This window comes from Bombina bombina, chromosome 3, assembly GCF_027579735.1.
Source record: "Bombina bombina isolate aBomBom1 chromosome 3, aBomBom1.pri, whole genome shotgun sequence".
Lineage (NCBI taxonomy): Eukaryota > Metazoa > Chordata > Amphibia > Anura > Bombinatoridae > Bombina > Bombina bombina.
In genome coordinates this window covers 625305668-625323186 of record NC_069501.1, presented here as the reverse complement: position 1 = coordinate 625323186, position 17519 = coordinate 625305668, and positions in this window count along the sequence as shown.

The window sequence follows — 17519 nt, the reverse complement described above, 5'->3', positions numbered from 1 at the left end:
TTTTGCGTGGGACACAGTCAAACTATAAAAACAAAGTGGGCCATATTTCTCCTATTCCATTGCAATTACACTTATTTTATATGAGGTGTGAAAAAAATCTTGAAGTTGGATATCATTTTGGTAACGTATATATAGAGTATAAGAAAAGGGCTGCTAATTATATGTGATATTTTAAAGTCACTGTAGTTTAAAGATACAGTTTTCTGGGTTTTGTAAGATAAGTTATATGCATAGTCAATTTGTATTTAATAGATTTAAAGAAGCAGTGTGCTTTTTTTTTTTAAGTTAACATTTCACAGCCTATATATATATATTGTTTAAATCTGTATCTGATTGGCTGAGTAACTCATCTGTGCAAATTCTGAGATTGTAAGTTAATTTTGTATTAGGATTGCAGTTAAATAGCAGAATATATATATTATCCTATTGTTTTATAAACACTGTTAAGAATTGTATTGCTTGGATGTTAAAGGTTTTTAGTCCCATTGTGTTAAATAAATAAAGACTATTTATAAATAAGGTGGGTTTTTAATATAAGCGTGTATGAATTTAGGATAGCATATCTTAATTGTCGGTTTTCAAGCGCATAAAAAGTTATTTCATTTCTTTTTATTGCAAATATATTTCAATATGTTCATGGATATTATCTAAATAAAAGAGTTCAGGTATCTATATTAATTGTATGGTCTAGTAGATGCATGGTTGATTAGGGTTTCTATTTTTAAGGAAAATTATTATAAGATTGTGTTTATAACCCTGCCATAAACTGATATATTATTTGGATAGCACTACTAAGACTTTCATAAATATACTGGCAGTGTATAATATAACAAATTTCCCTGCAACTATGTACACCTTTACCTTTTACACATAGAAATAATTGTCCCCATTAAATATGGTCAAATTTGGATAGCTCATTTTAATGTGATCTATGTATTTAACAGTCAGAATTTATTGTCTTTTACCCAATTCCAAATCCCCTAATTATTTGTGAGTATTAACTGCCTAATGAATTAGTCTGAAATATTGTATATATATACATTTTTTACATCTTTTATCAATAGATTTTTAAATAGTGATCAATTGATTTTATGAAGTTTTCTTTTAGATTTTTGAATCAATTATTAAGTTTTATAAGCAGTGCGATAAATTATAATATTATGTTTTGAAGATAAATTTGAGCATTTTTTATTATACATTTTTTATTATATGTTTGAATACCCATTGGTAATATGACAAGGTATTATGCATATCACAGTCTGCAGTAATATAATTTTTTAGTAAATTCCGGTGAACCAATGAAATTTGAGCAATATGTGTTTATGGTGGAGCTTGCTTGCAACCCATAGCAACCTCTTGAGAAAGTTCCCACGTTAGGGAACGAAACGGCCGTCGTGGATTCTATTGATGTTACACTGCATTGGCAGTGACGGACACAGACTTCCGGCAGCAACCGGAACCGGCTTTTTTCAGTAGTTCACAGCTGATCAGCCGCACATACCGCTTCACGAGAGGAGTAGCTAAAGACTTCAATCTACATCTGGCTTTCCTGAATGGGCGACCTGTGAAGTGGTAACCTAACCTGCCAAGATTTTATGTTCTATATGCTTAAACCTATCATTTATCTGGTACGCAGAATACCTTCAGTGTTTTAGTTGTGTGATTAAATAAACTTTCTTCACTTGAGTCCGGCTGTGCTCTTCTCTTCTTTTGTTTTTCAGCTTTGCCTTGTTCTAAGGGATCCGCACATGATACACCCCTTTTTGAAGAGCAACACACACCTGTTTGTGTTTTGAGGACTTACAACACTATCACAGCCACAAATTGTAAGGCAAACACTTTTTGAGACTTTATTATTGCAACTATTCGTTTATTTATTTATTATTCAGCAGTGCATTGGCATTGTTTTATTTCCTTTTCAGCAGAGCATTTGATTCTTTGATTTTCTTATGAGCGTATTCTATTCTTAGGATTTTTCATGCAATTTCATTTTATATTTTTTATTTACTGTGCATATTGCAACTTCACAGTATATTAATTTATTGTATATAAGCCTTTGTATATTACTTTCCATTACTTAATATTTATAATCTCTCCATATCAGTAGCGCTGATACCTTGTTTCCTTTTTTACCACCATAGAAAAACAAAATGTAGTCGAAATGACCATGGTACTACCAGAGCATCCACAAACACTGCTTGGGGATCCCTGGACCTTGCACAGTACCCGGGAAGTTTGTGATTCAAAGGCCCTCAGATCTATTTCTGGGAGGCCCCAAAGATCCACTATCTGACTGAAAACATTCAGATGAAGAAACCACTCTACTGGATGCAAGGACTGACGGCTGAGAAAATCTGCTTCCCAGTTGTCCACGAATATGAACAGCAGAAATTTGATAACAATTGACTTCTGTACAGGAAAGAATTTGCAACACTTCCCTCATGTCTGTCTGAAATCGGAGAGGACAACCCTGAAGGGCTCTGAAAATTGTTCTAAATCATTTATAGGTAACATCGCCTCCCGAGGAGACCAAACCACTTGTGCTCTATGAGACTCCCAGACAGCCCCCCCAACCTGAAAGACTTGCATCTGTAGTGATCACAGACCAAGTAGGACGAACAAAAGAAGCCCCCTGCGTAATAAGCTGATGATTCAGCCACTAAGACAGAGACTTTCTTGTTTTGAAATTTAGATGAATCCTTGAGATGGCAGAGTAAGATCCCTGCATCACTGCTGAAGCAATCAAAGCTGAAGAGGCATCATGAGAAAGTGAATGGAATAGCATCTGAAGCCGCAAACAAGACCTAACACCTCTATGCAAAGAGCAACTGAAAGAAAAGAAAGAGACAATGTTAGGCAAGCTTCATTCTCCTATCTGTCAAGGAAAGGCTCATGGAAACTGAATTCATCTGAGCTCTGATCACAGACAAAAGGGTACCCCTGACCTTGGAGAATATTCTGGGAGCTGTAGCAAAACTGATGATGATCGTTGTGAATAAGAACAAAAGGTAGAATAGTCAAAATAGTCTTCATTTTGAAAGTAGGGACTTTGAGACATTTTTCAGAGGCTTTAGATCCAGAACTGGTTTGAAAGTTCCCTCCTTCTTTGGAACAATGAAGAGATTGGAACAAAACCACATTCCCTGATCCAACAAAGGAACATGAATGATCACTCCCATAGATTCTAGATCTGGGGATTTAACCATAGGTATAAAAACAGTATTTAAAGAGACACTCAAATAAAAATTAAACTTTTATGATTCAGATAGAGCATGCAATTTTTTTTATTTTTATTTAAGATCCAATTCCAGATATACAGAAAGATAAAACAACAAAAGCGACCATGACATCTATACAAAGAAAAACTCCAGCCAAATTATACAATTAGGCCTACTAAATAACCATATAAACTATATATAACATAAAAAGAAAATAATTTGTTAACTTGGGCAGGAACCATATGAAGATACAATGTTCACTTACAAAAATCAAATCCTGTCTTTTGTCATTTACATCTAAACGAAAAAAGAAAAAAAAAGGGAGGGAGGGAAAATAGGAGACGGCAGGTTACCAGAGGCCCAACAAAACAAGCTCTGAGTTTCTGAAGGGGTAGATTAAATGATCGATTTCATTGGGAAGAAGAGCTTTAATAAAGGTCGACCATTTTAGGAAGAAGAACCCGTCCTAAAAGACAAAAAACGAGAGGCGCTCTTGGTGCAGCAAATTCCAAACAAAGATAGACTACGAATACATAATATATTCCAGGTACTCACAAACAAAGTTGCACATGCAGTGCAATATCGTGCAAGCCGAAACTTCTGAGCCGTTCGGCTGACTCACAGTGGCTGAAGCAGATGGTATCCAAAACGAGGCTTCAATCCTGATGCCAATCACCTCTCAGGAACGCCGACAGGAACCGATCAGCACTGTAGATATCTGGCGATTAACTCGGGGCCCAACCAGGTGGTTCTCTCCAATGCGGGGAATAATAACAAGTCCAAAGCAAGACTGCGCTATCTCATAGCTGCCAGACGCGCTCAGTCCCGTCACTGAACTACGTTTTTTACGTGCTGCACTTCCGCTTTGCAGGAGCAGATAAAGTGGAAGTGCAGCACGTAAAAAACGTAGTTCAGTGACGCTGTTGGAGAAAATTTCAAATTTTTGGGCAATCCCACAGCATGTGGAGAAGATTAGCCAATATAAGCGAACATTTAAGGCAAGTGTTAAAATTAGCGTTCCTACATTTAAGGCCTTTATCCGGAGTAAAGTAAGTCATATAAAGTAATTTGATGTGTGATTCCCTCCAAGAAGAAGAAAGAGTTACTTGCATAGTTTCTTGAATTAAGAAATGGGGTAGCCTAGCATCCAGCGAGCCCACCATATTTCCTGGGGAGAGAAAGTCTAGGTAGTGAAATTCTAGGTTTTTTTGTTTTGCCAAATAAAGCATCTTAGTATAGAGTTAAAAAAGATAATATATTTCCCCTTCAGAATCAGTGGAGTGTTCTGAAGAATATAGAGAAGTTTGTTGAGGAGAATCATCTTATATAGGGCTATACACCCAGAGAGAGAGAGGAAGGTTTTGCCAGTTTTTAAAGGTTTCTTTCATTTTATTTAAAACTGGAGAAATATTCAGACTATACCAAGTATCGGGATTAGAAGATATTATGATACCAAGATACCTAAATTAATCCAGAACTACACTAAAGGGTAGGTTTAGAAGTGATTCTTTGGTCCATTTAATCCAAAGAAGTTCCGACTTTGTAGTAGTGAACCTGTATCCAGAGAAAGATCCAAACTGTTCTATTATTAAAAGAAGCTTCGGAATATTTATAGAGGTGTCATATATATAAGAATATTATCGTCATAGAGTGCAATCTTAAGCTCCTTTCTGCCTATCTTAATTCCTTCGAGTTGCTGTCTAATTAAGATAGCAAGGGGTTCAATGGAAACATCAAAGAGAAGTGGAGAGAGAGGGCACCCCTGCCTAGTTCCTCTCCTTAGCACTATGTCCTTAGACATAAAACCATTCACCAGCATCCTCGTAGAGGCCTTTCTATAGAGATTATTGATAAAATTGACAAAATTACCTCTAAGACCAAACTGGTGTAAAGTGAATAAGAGGTGGTCATAATGTACAGAGTCGAAAGCTTTTTCAGCATCAATAGAGATGATTGCCAGGTCAGGGGCGCCCTCGCCCCCCCCCCCCCCCCACGTCCTAGGCTCTCTCTAGTTTTGAAATAATCTATGGTAAGAAAAACTTCCCTTATCTTGGCAGAGGAATTTCGTTTCATCAAGAATTCAGCTTGGTCTTTGTGAATAATAGTAGAAACAAGAAATTGTAGCCTTTGTGCCAAGATAGAGGTGAGTAATTTATAGTCCGTATTCCAGAGAGCTATAGGCCTATAAGATTAATTCTTGCCCGGATCTTTCCCTTGCTTTAATATTAAGGCAGTATATGAGGCAGCAAAATTAGCTGTGGGCTCATCTCCCTTAATGTAGATATCATTATATAGCGAGGTTAGATAAGATATTATTGAGGAAGATAATATTTTATAAAATTCGTTAAGAAGAGCATCCGGACATGGAGCTTGTTTTATTAAAAAAATATTATTTATTGCCAGCATAGGGTACAATGATAAACTGTGTATCTGTAATACACCGCGCAGGGTGTGACAAGAAACTGTAAAATTTATAAAACAATATAGTCAAATGTAGCAATCATCAATATGAAATACATTAAAGATTCAATATTCACTTTTTCAACACAGTCTATAGGAATCTTCAACAACTAAGAAAACCCTCTAGCATATATACTTATGTACAACAATCTTGGGGTTTTATTCTTTAATAAGCTAGAACAACTTAAACTACACATCAGTGATCAGAAACAGAAAATAAAATTACAATTATTACTCTCTGTCGAGAGAATAGATGTCATACTCCAAAAAATAGAAAATAAAAAGCAAATATGGAGGCCCTTTATGTTTTGAGATAATTTGAACTCAGCCTTGGTCAGTGTTGATGAGGGAAAAAAAAGGGAGCATTCCTGCTCCCCTACCCCCTCTCCCACCTGTTTTTTATTTTGAGAGCTATTAATCCAACCAGAACTCTGGGAAAATTCCTGTAATTACCGCCATACAGAAAAAAATCTGATTTCTTAAACATTGTGAATAATAGTAGGAAGAAGAAATTGTAGCCTTTGTGCCAAGATAGAGGTGAGTAATTTATAGTCCGTATTTAAGAGAGCTATAGGCCTATAGGATTTTTTCTTGCCCAGATCTTTCCCTTGCTTTAATATTAAGGTAGTATATGCAGCAGCAAAATTATCTGTGGGCGCATCTCCCTTAATGTAGATATCATTATATAGTGAGATTAGATAAGATATTATTGATGAAGATAATATTTTATAAAATTTGTTAGGAAGAGCATCCAGACCTGGAACTTTGTTAAGGGAGAGATTCTGAATTGCGCTAGCAACTTCTAACTCAGAGATCGGGGAGTTAAGAGATTTGAGTAAATCAGATGTTAAGGTCGGATAAGATATTTTACCCCCAAAATCCCTGCGTTCAAGATTTTTGAGGTTCTGAGAGAATATAAATCTTGATAGTAATCTGAGAACGCCTTCAGAAGTTTTTCTGCTGTCTTAAGAGTTTTACCTCCACTATGCAGGGAGTCAATCAAGGAAGAGCCTTTATCTCTATTAACTAGTTTTGCAAGGAGTTTCCCTGTCTTATTTCCATAGCGATATAACTTGGCCTGAAATCTGAGATCCTTCTGGGTAGCCCTATAAAGAAGGAAAGAGTCTCTTTCCCCTAATGCACAAGTGTATCTTGTCCAATTCTCTGATGTTTTGGAAAAAGGAGAGAAGCTCTCTACGCAGTGAATTAAGTGAAGAATTATGATCTGTGAATCAAAGGTGTACTAGGAGGAATCGCGCAAAAAAAAAAAAAAAAAAGAGTTGCAGAACCGAAGATCAAGGAGGGCGAGCCCACCATATTTCCTGGGGAGAGAAAGTCTAGGTAGTGAAATTCTAGGTTTTTTTGTTTTGCCAAATAAAGCATCTTAGTATAGAGTTAAAAAGGATAATATATTTCCACTTCAGAATCAGTGGAGTGTTCTGAAGAATATAGAGAAGTTTGGTGAGGAGAATCATCTTATATAGGGCTATACACCCAGAGAGAGAGAGGAAGGTTTTGCCAGTTTTTAAAGGTTTCTTTCATTTTATTTAAAACTGGAGAAATATTCAGACTATACCAAGTATCGGGATTAGAAGATATTATGATACCAAGATACCTAAATGAATCCAGAACTACACTAAAGGGTAGGTTTAGAAGTGATTCTTTGGTCCATTTAATCCAAAGAAGTTCCGACTTTGTAGTAGTGAACCTGTATCCAGAGAAAGATCCAAACTGTTCTATTATTAAAAGAAGCTTCGGAATATTTATAGAGGTGTCATATATATAAGAATATCATCGTCATAGAGTGCAATCTTAAGCTCCTTTCTGCCTATCTTAATTCCTTCGAGTTGCTGTCTAATTAAGATAGCAAGGGGTTCAATGGAAACATCAAAGAGAAGTGGAGAGAGAGGGCACCCCTGCCTAGTTCCTCTCCTTAGCACTATGTCCTTAGACATAAAACCATTCACCAGCATCCTCGTAGAGGCCTTTCTATAGAGATTATCGATAAAATTGACAAAATTACCTCTAAGACCAAACTGGTGTAAAGTGAATAAGAGGTGGTCATAATGTACAGAGTAGAAAGCTTTTTCAGCATCAATAGAGATGATTGCCAGGTCAGGGGCGCCCTCGCCCCCCCCCCACGTCCTAGGCTCTCTCTAGTTTTGAAATAATCTATGGTAAGAAAAACTTCCCTTATCTTGGCAGAGGAATTTCGTTTCGTCAAGAATTCAGCTTGGTCTTTGTGAATAATAGTAGAAACAAGAAATTGTAGCCTTTGTGCCAAGATAGAGGTGAGTAATTTATAGTCCGTATTCAAGAGAGCTATAGGCCTATAAGATTAATTCTTGCCCGGATCTTTCCCTTGCTTTAATATTAAGGCAGTATATGAGGCAGCAAAATTAGCTGTGGGCTCATCTCCCTTAATGTAGATATCATCATATAGCGAGGTTAGATAAGATATTATTGAGGAAGATAATATTTTATAAAATTCGTTAAGAAGAGCATCCGGACATGGAGCTTGTTTTTTAAAAAAAATATTATTTATTGCCAGCATAGGGTACAATGATAAACTGTGTATCTGTAATACACCGCGCAGGGTGTGACAAGAAACTGTAAAATTGATAAAACAATTTAGTCAAATGTAGCAATCATCAATATGAAATACATTAAAGATTCAATATTCACTTTTTCAACACAGTCTATAGGAATCTTCAACAACTAAGAAAACCCTCTAGCATATATACTTATGTACAACAATCTTGGGGTTTTATTCTTTTATAAGCTAGAACAACTTAAACTACACATCAGTGATCAGAAACAGAAAATAAAATTACAATTATTAAACTCTGTCGAGAGAATAGATGTCATACTCCAAAAAATAGAAAATAAAAAGCAAATATCGAGGCCCTTTATGTTTTGAAATAATTTGAACTCAGCCTTGGTCAGTGTTGATGAGGGAAAAAAAAGGGAGCATTCCTGCTCCCCTACCCCCTCTCCCACCTGTTTTTTATTTTGAGAGCTATTAATCCAACCAGAACTCTGGGAAAATTCCTGTAATTACCGCCATACAGAAAAAAATCTGATTTCTTAAACATTGTGAATAATAGTAGGAAGAAGAAATTGTAGCCTTTGTGCCAAGATAGAGGTGAGTAATTTATAGTCCGTATTTAAGAGAGCTATAGGCCTATAGGATTTTTTCTTGCCCAGATCTTTCCCTTGCTTTAATATTAAGGTAGTATATGAAGCAGCAAAATTATCTGTGGGCGCATGTCCCTTAATGTAGATATCATTATATAGCGAGATTAGATAAGATATTATTGAGGAAGATAATATTTTATAAAATTTGTTAGGAAGAGCATCCAGACCTGGAGCTTTGTTAAGGGAGAGATTCTGAATTGTGCTAGCAACTTCTAACTCAGAGATCGGGGAGTTAAGAGATTTGAGTAAATCAGATGTTAAGGTCGGTTAAGATATTTTACCCCCAAAATCCCCGCGTTCAAGATTTTTGAGGTTCTGAGAGAATATAAATCTTGATAGTAATCTGAGAACGCCTTCAGAAGTTTTTCTGCTGTCTTAAGAGTTTTACCTACACTATGCAGGGAGTCAATCAAGGAAGAGCCTTTATCTCTATTAACTAGTTTTGCAATGAGTTTCCCTGTCTTATTTCCATAGCGATATAACTTGGCCTGAAATCTGAGATCCTTCTGGGTAGCCCTATAAAGAAGGAAAGAGTCTCTTTCCCCTAATGCACAAGTGTATCTTGTCCAATTCTCTGATGTTTTGGAAAAAGGAGAGAAGCTCTCTACGCAGTGAATTAAGTGAAGAATTATGATCTGTGAATCAAAGGTGTACTAGGAGGAATCGCGCAAAAAAAAAAAAAAAAAAGAGTGCTACTTAAAGTGAATGTTAATTTTCGTTGTGTTGAGGGCACATCTTAATTCCTTTAATGTATAATATTAAAACCGCACCTTTTAAAAAAAAGAAAAAATTTAAGTAAATTAAAAGTTAAAGATAATTAATTTTTATCACCAATTTTCAGGCTGTTTGCAGGAGCTACTATCGTTGCATCGAGTTCAGCAGCTGACATCATACCTCCGTTGTTTTCTAACTACTGCACTTGCTACGATATTTATTTGAAAGTATAATTCCAAATTTGGGCATTATTTAATATGTTCCTCTAAATGAAAATTCTCTCTAACTTTTTCGAATCATACCCTGTATGTTCGCAACTTATCTGGCAATTTGTACCATGTGTGAAGCGTGAGCGTGCGTCAGAGATCAGTGGAAGAATAGCAATGTAACGCATGCGCTTTCGTAACGAGTGACGTTGCATAAAGGGGTTTGGTCTCCCCGGGGGGGATTCTATGATTGGTGGAGTATATTTAGTATACTCTGTCAATCAAATATCAAAGATGGCGGGCGGAGGAATTGAATATCGAGCGAAGGTATAAAAAAATAAAATACAAGCCAATAAAATATTTATTAAAATAATGATGAATGAAAGACTTGTTGAATGTGAGAAACGAAACTGTAGGTAAATTTTGGCCTCAGAGTCTCTGTGATGTCACTGAAGTGGGAGTGTCCGGTGAAACTCTTTTCTAAGAGCTGTATACTTTAAAGTTATTGCAGATCTTTGTTAACATCTGCAAAAGGATGTTTGAAGTCTGTCTTTCCTCCTTGGAAGGGTTTTAATCCTTGGGCAAAAGATAGTTGCGCTGTGAAAATGTTTGTAACAGCGTTCTGACACAAACAGGTGCTGCAGATACTGTGAGAGAGTGAAATCCACAAAATATATTTGATAGCTCCAAAAGTCAAATACATTTAATTTTATATCCACAAGTTTTTGATTAGGATGGATGTACACTGTAATCCAAAAGGTGACTGCAGGTAACAGGTTTGTAACTGTTAATTTTCCCAAATTAGCTGAGTAAAGATTAGGAGAATGACTGGCAAGGTTTGTCAGCCTATACACACAAATTACTGAGCACCTGTGAAAAAGTGAGTCAGACTTTTATTGTGAGAAAAAATTAAAGGAACAGTACATAATGCACCTATGACAAATCCCCCATGTCAAGGAAGCTGCCCAGCAGCTGCAGGTCCCGGTCTATCCGGATTGCACCTATGGAAAAGGGATACTAGTCTAGGAGCATGAACGTGCATGGATGGTTGCCACGAATCCTCTTCTGGACCATAGCAATTCAAATGGACCAGGTATTATAAGAAGCCTCTATAAAGTCTGGAGTCAATTATGCTGTGAACTTTGTATTCTTCATCCTGCAAAGGTTATCTGGGATGGTGGTTGTGGGAGAATTTGAGCTCGGGTTGGCAAATAAGGCTTCAACAACGAGACATGAAATGTGGGATAAATTTTGTAAGAGGATGGAAGGTCTAGAGTAACAGCATTTTCGTTAACCACTTTAAGAATATGGAAAGGGCCTATATAAATTCCATATAGTTTCTTGCAAGAAGTCTTTATCTTTAAATTTTTGGTTGAAAACCAAACTTTATCACCAGGTTTGTATGATGGTGCCGGACGTCTCTTGGAATCATAATAATGTTTATGCTGTGTTTGAGCAGCCTTTATGTTTTCTTTTATGTGAGAGAAAATTTCCACTAAGGTGTTGGTAGTATCATTTACTTGAGGACAGGTTGTATCAACCTGAGGTAATAGATGAAAGTTAGGATGATACCCATAATTAGAGTAGAAAGGAGTACACTTAGTTGATGCATTGATGGTATTATTGTATACATACTCTACCATGGGTAAACAAATGGACCAATTTTCTTGTTGGAACGAGCAGTACCACCTGAGATACTGCTCAAGCCATTGATTTACCCTTTCAGTTTGTCCGTTTGTTTGGGGATGGAAAGCGGTACTGTAGCAATGGTTTATCTTTAATGCATTACATAATTCTCTCCAGAAACGGGAGGTGAACTGGGTTCCCCTATCCGATACTATCGTTGTGGGTAAACCATGTAGTTTAACAATATGAGAGAGGAAAAGGTGTGCTGTTTCTGTTGAAGTAGGGAGTTTGTGGTAGGGTATGAAGTGTGACATTTTTGTTAGTAAATCGACAATAACTAAGATGGTTGTAAATCTTTTTGAGACAATGAAATCTATGCCGATCTTTTGCCATGGTCTTTCTGGTATGGGTATCAGAAAACCATATGATTTTTTCCTATCATATTTAGAAACCGCACAGGTTTGGCAAGATTGTATATAGCTTTGGACATTTTGATTTAGAGATGGCCACCAGTAAGATCTCTTGATGAGCTTGAGTGTCTTATGTAATCCAGGATGTCCTGCCAAGGAGGAATCATGGTGATCACTAATCAGAGTACCACAAAGTGAAGTTGGAATATACAATCTATCTTTATAATAGTATAGACCAGTTTCATCTTGATGTAACAATTTTAGAGGTTTGTCAGTATCCTCAGAAATCAAAACAAACAGGGTAGGTATAAGATACAATGCTCAAATCTCAAATGCTATTCCCAAAAGGTAAGTGCTCCTCCTAACATCAAACCAAAATAGACAAAGAACAAGGGGATATGGGAACGCGCTGTGAAAAACAGCATATGAGAGGTAAAGAACTATATAAGGAATGTAGATTACACAAGCTTATAATAAAAGTTTATAAATGTATTACAAATATTTGTATTACAATAAGCGATGCCGGCATCTGATACAGAGTAAAATAGTACAATTAAAATAGGATAAGGATCAACATATAGTGTGAAACATCAGTGTGTAATGATGTAAGTAGCTGAAAAAAATATATGTTGCAAAATAACACAATGTTAAAATTGAAACAGAGTCAATGTTACCGTCCTTAACACAATCAGGCCAGTGATTAGAGTGTTTGGTCCAGCTGTTTATATGAATGCAGGTATAACTTGGGTGATTCCCTCTGCATTGTTTATAAAACAGCGAAAAACTTGCAGAATCTTCTGGCTTGTATCCAATGACTGTGAGTCAAATTCCAAAGACACTTTCACAGCCGTATTCGCGGGATGTCCCGTGCTGTGTGCCTGTTCCAGTCAGGAGATCAAATTGCAGGAGTAATGATAGGCAACGACAAACTTCGTTTCTTTGAAGTTAAAATGAATCAGACTGCTTTCAACAAATGTGGGTCATGGGTGGGAATTACGCATATAGAGTCAATTCATATATTAAAGTGGCTCAATGCACCGCACCTACCCCATATGTAAGTCAAGCAGATGTATTGCAAGTAAAGTTTGTAACAGCGTCCATATTATTCAGATTCCAGTGCTGGACATAAGAAAGTAGATCATGGGTATGATGGTATTTCCAAGAGAAAAACAACTCTGTGAATTAGAGTTGGTCTCAACCACCTTACCTACTACTTATTTTCACAAGTTATGAGCAAATTTCTACGCGTTTCAGCCTAGTCAGGCCTTTATCAAGATGCTCATTATGGTCTTTCCTGAATTTAAATACACTGTGGTTCTCTGTGATTGGATCAGAGAGGGTCATGTGATTAGATGAAAGAAAGTCATATGACTTTGTTTTACCATGTTTTTTCACAGTTTAATCAGCATTTGTTATATGTTTATAGATACCTCAACATTTTGTTCTATTTTGATGAATGTTAGAACTAATGGGGATTGGAGTAAAAGCATTTAGATTGTGCAGTAGATCTACATACCAGAGATAATACAAGAAAAAATTGTACATGAAATATTTACATGAAAGATTATGCAAAAATATATATATATAAAAAAACGAGCAGTACGTATTTGCAACAAAAACTTTTTTAGTGGTGGTTAAGTCGTGTGTATAGTTAACTCTAAAAAATATTGAAGTGAAATACTATAGAAATATGATATCAAAAACCCATCTTTATTTGAAAGACTTATCTTTTTTTGAGAAACATATCCTTTTTTAAAAGACATATCTTTTTTTGAAAGACATATCGTTTTTTGAAAGACATATCTTTTTTTGAAAGACATATTGTTTTTTTGAAAAACATCGTTTTTTTGAAAAACATATCGTTTTTTGAAAGACATCGTTTTTTGAAAAACATATCGTTTTTTGAAAGATATATCGTTTTTTGAAAGATATATCGTTTTTTGAAAGCCATATAGTTTTAGGAAAGACATATCTTTTTTTGAAAGACATATCGTTTTTTTAAAAGACATATCATTTTTTTAAAAGACATATCGTTTTTTGAAAAACATTGTTTTTTGAAAAGCATATCGTTTTTTGAAAAACATATCGTTTTTTGAAAGACATATTGTTTTTTGAAAGACATATCTTTTTTTGATAGTCAGATCTTTTTGGAAGTTACATCTTTTTTTAGGTTGTTAAATCTATTTTTGGAAGGCATATCATTTATTAAAGTACTTTGAAGTCTAGATTATAAAATTGAGGTCTAATTCAGAATTAAGACCATACGGGTGAAGACTTTTATAGTTGTATATGAATTCCGCTTCTTTCTTGGTGAGGAGTGTGTTCATATTTCCTCCTCTATTGCCTAAATTCATCTTTTTAATTCCCCAGAATTTGAAATGTTTCAGGTTACTAGAATGTTTCTCTTTAAAATGTGCATAAAGATTAGTGTCAACAGATTCGTGTTCGATTTTTAATATGTGTTCACGTATTCTGTCTTTTAACATTCTGCTCGTTTGTCCGAAGTAAAATAATTTACAAGAGCATTGAATTCAATAGATAATGTTTTTGTCCGTACATCTAATCAGTTCTCTAATTTTAGTGAAATGACCCGTCGTGGTGGACTTAATTTCTTTTATTTTTGAGCTATATTTGCAGGACTTGCATGAGTTGCACGGTTAGAAACCAACAAGTGTTTCACCTTCGAGATCTCTATCATTTTTCGTTTTATTCTTTTTGAATTTGCTAGGTGAAAGCCAATTCTTTAGATTTTTTGTTTTTTTGAAAATAACATCCGGATGATTTTTTGATCTGTGACCTAGAACTTGGTCTTGTTTTAGGAGATACCAGTGTATCCTCAGAAATCTTTTGTTTTAGAAGTTGATTAAAGGTATGAGTTAAAGCTAAAAACCGATCAGAGGGAATTATAGTTATGTTATGTTATGCCTGTTCATTTAAACAGGTAACAAATTTAGTGAACACTGGATCAAAACGGCAGATCATACAGTTCATTTTTATAACATACGCAGAGATCAACAATATTATGTAGCCACAGAGATAAAATGAGTTCAAGTGGAAATGACCATCAGAGAATAAAAAGTTTACCTTTGTGGTGCCTTGAAATGGAGCTCTGTCAGATCTGGATCAGTGACTGGCGGGTGTGGCTTAAGTCTGAGATTTTACTTGTAATTAAACTGAAATGCCACACCAAGCAAGGAAAGCTATGAACAATAACCAGGAGTTAGCTGGAGAGACTTGTTGAATGTGAGAAACTGTAGGTACATTTTAGACTCAGAGTCTCTGTGATGTCACTGAAGTGGGAGTGTCCGATGAAACTCTTTTCTAAGAGCTGTATACTTTAAAGTTATTGCAGATCTTTGTTAACATATGCAAAAGGATGTTTGAAGATTGTTTTTCCTCCTTGGGGCCCCATCCGATATGCAGCATCGCCTGGAAAAGCCGGCGACGCCGGTTTTTGCGCAGGTTTGGTATCACATATACGGCGTAGCATACAACTTACGCCCGTATATTTCACCCATCGCCCGCAATTCTTACTCCCATAAGCTAACATGGGACCGCGTCGTAAATCGGTATCCAATATCCAGAGCAAGGCCTTACGTGGCGAAAATGGAGAAATCTTACTCCATTTTCACCTTGCCAAAAAATGCAGCCGTAGCAGGCCTTGTGCTGAGTTTTTGGAGCACCGTAACTCCCTAAAATGCCTGCAAAAAAAAACCTAACACCTAATGCATGCACAATGTCTATCTACCTGTCAACCGCAATCCCCCACCGCAATACCTAATAAAGTTTTTAACCCCTAAACCGCCGCTCCCGGAGCCCACCGCCACCTACATTATATGTATTAACCCCTAAAACGCCGCTCCCGGACCCCGCCGCACCTAAATAAAGTGTTTAACCCCTAAACCGCCGCTCCCGGACCCCGCCACCTACATTAAATTTATTAACGTTAAAATGGGGAGAGAGTAAGCGCTAAAAAGCTTAAAAGGCTTGTAAAAAGTACATTTTAATACATATCAAAAATTTACAAATGGCAATCAGACGCATGGATCCATGTCTGACTTAACAAAAAAATATATAATAAACAAATCTAAAAATATCTAAAAATATCCAATGGAGTAAAGCATGTGACGCTGACTTATTGAGCCAGTGATGAGGAGTTAGAAGGACATGTACATTCAATTATATAAACAACCTAAGTGAGTGATTGAGTGCACACAATAGCTGTCAACAAAGAAAAATATCATTCACAAAAAATAGTGTTCACAAAAATTGGCGTACATAAAAAATGTTCAAATGTTCAACCGGTTATATGTAAGTGAATCCAGTAGTGTTTCCTCCAAAGTGACGTGTAGAAATATAATGTGAAGTCAATAATAGTAGAATGTAAACGTTGAGTGGCTGAAATTATTGTGGTTCAGCTTCTAAATTAAAAAATTGTAAATCCGTGAGGTGTATAAAAATAAAAATAACTTGTGAAAAAATCCACGTGGAAAACTTGAATTCAGATGATAAACAAAGGTCAAATATCAAAAGACAAAAATAGAAAATCAGTGATAATACGCCAATCTCTACATGGGCCTATGGGAAAACATCTTCTGGGACTCATGTCCAGCTGGCGCGGACCTGGTCCTATATTCAAGATATATAGATGACATCTTTTTGATTTGGAGTGGTACATTGGAAGATCTGCTACATACTATCAATGTAATGAACCACAACGAAAAGAATCTTAAGTTTACATACCAATACAGCCAAGAGAAACTGGACTTTCTGGATCTGAGAATTGAAGTGAAAGATGGGAAGCTCGAGACGTCAACCTTCTTCAAGGAGGTTGACTGTAACAACTATATCCATAACACAAGCTGCCATCATCCCACCTGGAAGTCAAATATACCCAAGGGCCAATTCTTGAGGGTCAAGAAAAATTGTTTTACTATAGAACAATGGACTGCACAGGCTGACATACTGAAACAACGTTTCTTGGAAAGAGGGTATGACAATAAGTCGTTGGATGATAAAATCGAAGAAGTCAGTAAGATCAAGAGAGAGAACCTCCTGAGTTATAAAAACAAACCAAGAAAAACCTGGGATGATGAAACAATCGACGTATCTATGATATCCGAGTACTGTGAGAACAGATCCATCCTGGAAAAGATTATTAAGAAACATTGGGCAATACTCAAAGATGATGACGTGATTGGGGAAAGGCTGAATCCACATCCGAGATTCATTTATAGGAGAACTAGGAACCTGAAAACGATGATAGCTCCTAGTATACCTAGGAAAAGAAATACTAACGACACGACCAATCACCAAGGAAAAAGCATTAAAGGCTTCTACCCATGTCCAAGCTGTAAAGCTTGTAAGAACGGACGAAAAACGGATACTTTCTCATCACATCAGAGAAACGAGAAACATTAGATCAAAGAGTTGATCAGATGAAGCGACAAAAATGCGATCTATCTAGTTTCCTGCTCCTGCGGATTACAATATATAGGGCAGACATCAAGGGCCCTCAAAGATAGGATCAGGGAACACATCCTATGCATAGAGAAAGGCAGAATAGATACCCCACTCTACAAGCATTTTGCAACTACCCACAAGGGGAATCTGAAAGATTTTAGTTATTTTGGGATACAGAAGGTCAAAAAAGACTGGAGAGGAGGAAACCATGAGCAAAAACTACT